Source organism: Trachymyrmex septentrionalis, unplaced genomic scaffold (genome assembly GCF_001594115.1).
Source record: "Trachymyrmex septentrionalis isolate Tsep2-gDNA-1 unplaced genomic scaffold, Tsep1.0 scaffold60, whole genome shotgun sequence".
Lineage (NCBI taxonomy): Eukaryota > Metazoa > Arthropoda > Insecta > Hymenoptera > Formicidae > Trachymyrmex > Trachymyrmex septentrionalis.
Genome location: NW_017305779.1, coordinates 6,053,929 through 6,056,533, shown reverse-complemented (window position 1 = coordinate 6,056,533; position 2,605 = coordinate 6,053,929). Strand labels below are relative to the sequence as shown.

At 34.8% G+C, this 2,605-nt stretch overlaps 1 protein-coding gene across 1 annotated transcript in view; it reads right to left on the bottom strand.

Annotated features, from left to right (window-relative positions):
- LOC108752577 (solute carrier family 41 member 3-like) overlaps positions 1–606 on the bottom strand; it is an 11,172-nt gene extending 10,566 nt beyond the window's left edge. Inside the window, exon 1 of the mRNA XM_018493488.1 lies at positions 108–606. The gene's annotated coding sequence lies outside the window, so the exon portion shown is untranslated. The remainder of the gene's footprint in view (positions 1–107) is intronic.
- Positions 607–2,605: the final 1,999 nt, after the last annotated feature.

Sequence of the window (2,605 nt, the reverse complement as noted above, 5' to 3'; positions counted from 1 at the left end):
TATCTGACCGTTGGGACTTGGTAACAATTCAATAACAAAGTTCTTAGAATTATATTAATTATTGATAAAAAAGAAAAATTATCCAGATATCGTGCTTTGTTACTTACGCAGAAAGCTCACATTGAATTTGCGCCAGCGTGTCGAAGTTCACTGATGAAACGCTTGCTCTTGGAGAATTCGTCGATGTTGAGGATGGTATCAGTAGCCTGAATGATGGCCTCGATACCAATTTGCGAACGAGTGTTCTGCGGTTTTGAAGTTCTATGCGTGTTCTTTCGCGAGGCTCACGTGAAGCGGCTCGCGACAAGTTCGAATACTCTGTTGGGATTTCCAGCGTTGTTAAGTGTCGTGCACTAGTCAAGAAGAGTCTAGTTAGCGTGCGTTTGATCTAGTTGGAGCGCACAGAGGTGTCCGCGTGTCGCGCACGGTTTGGCTTAACTGATAAAAGAAAACCACAGTTTGATTGTCGGTAGGTACTCCTACTTGTCCTCGTTCAGGCGCTCGTACGTCTACCTCGTCGTGTCGACGTATGCTATGCACGTGCGCTATCTCGTCGGCGATAGGTGGGAGTCCGATCCTAAGGCGAATCGCGTGTGCTTAAAGATCGATTCGCGAGCGACTCGGAAATTCAGACTTCTCCGTCTGACCTTTATACGAAGGATTATCGCCAGAGAACAGTGCGTTATTGGGAATTACGGGATTTACGTTGAGATGCGGGGATGCATTTACGCAATCTACGGAATCCAGATTATTTTTTCTGAGAAAAAAGATATATAATGGATGTTTAACACATTGTTTGCCTAACGATTTTCGTGCGTCTTATCGTGTATGTTAAACTATCGTTATCATATAACGACAAAATTATTATGTAATATATACCTTTGTGTGTACCTATATTTACGTCATTAAAAATCTTATATTAAATTTGTATAAAATAATTAAAACCAAAACGAGGAATCAAGTTGTTTACATGTATTAAAAGTTCGTTCATAGGTCTTTTTTAGTTTTATACCGATTTAAATTTATTTATTATAAACATTAATTTTTTATAAGTACTTAAAAAAAATTTGGACGTTCCATTATGGCAATCAACGTGTTAAAATAGAATTTTCCCATGTTGCGGAACATTGGCGCTCTAGTGTTTGCACAGTAAAAAGCATTGAGAGGATTATTGATTCCTAAAGTGAACTACTCAATCGAATTTCGGCGATAGTTTATCCGTAAAATTTGTTAAAACCTTTTCTCTAAAAACACAATTTGGAGTAATTTATATTTAGTTTAAAATTATTAAAAATTATTAAAAATTGACACAAACAATATCAGTAATTCAATAATATATTATTGTACTTTTGGAATGAAATTCTGTTTAGTGAATAAATTTAAGTTCGATCAATGACTTTAAGCATAAAATGCGATTTTATAATGGAAATTAAAAATAGAAGAAAACTGGTTGCTGTATACTATTAATAAACTAAAACCTTGTCAGGAACATTAATAAACTATTGGGAATACTATCGAATAAATTATAATCATTTAAATGTACATTTTTCTGTTTTCTTGATGAGTAAATTAGATAGAGTCAATTAGATTTAGTACCCAGACTTAGATATTCGCTATTCAATTAATCGCTTGGATATGCAAATTACTCATTAGTATTCCTTTCATTGACGAATCTCATTCTTAAAAGATGTACATGTACGAGGACTTCACGTTTTGCAAGTATTTAACCTTTCAAATTATTTTATAGGAAGATCCTTGTTGTAAGCCTTCGGCTTATAAAAGGAAAATTTTCTTCAACGAAAACAGAGACAATAAACATATTGTCGATGACTTGCATGCTTGACATACCATACTTGAATCGCGTGTCTTTAATTATCTTTTGTCGATACCGAATGCCAAGCGCGTAAACCTTTTATTACTCCGCGACTACGAAAGGCGTTGATGATTACTATTTAAATGTGACGTAAGCGTTCGCGTCACGTGAATCGTTAATCAAGTTTTAGGATATTTACTTACTTTGGCAGCCGTCAATGCGCCACGAAAAGTGAGTCACTAGTAGATTTGCGAACTGTTGCACACGCGACGCGAAGTAATATTCTTAAGAAACGCGAATTAAGTAAAAATACTGATCTCTTTCTTTTGGCTGAGCTTCACGACGACGCGCTTTGCGAGGTTGAAGTTTCAAGCAGAAAGTGAATTTTCAGCTACGATGTTGCTGCTACGAAAGACGAATGGAAACTAAGACCTAGGTAAAATAGTTTATTGAAAAGAAAGAATTTTATGTAAAGTACAAATTATTAACACAACGAACTGGTTGCTAACCGTTGATGTTGATTTATGATCCTAAGTCTTTTCTTTTTTTAAAAAGGTAAGCCTTTTCTAAGAGAAAATATAACAATCGAATGTGACGGTCGAAACCTTCAAAAAGTGAATAATACCTGTTCTATGTAAATAAAATATTAGAAACATTTTTGTCTCGGAGATTCTAAGGAAAGGCATTTATGAATTTTCTTCTGTTTCCAGAAAAAAGTATAAGTTTTTCTTTCTTTGACGTACATATATGTCCTTGTAATAATTTCTTGTTTCCGTAAAATATGTTTTCTGT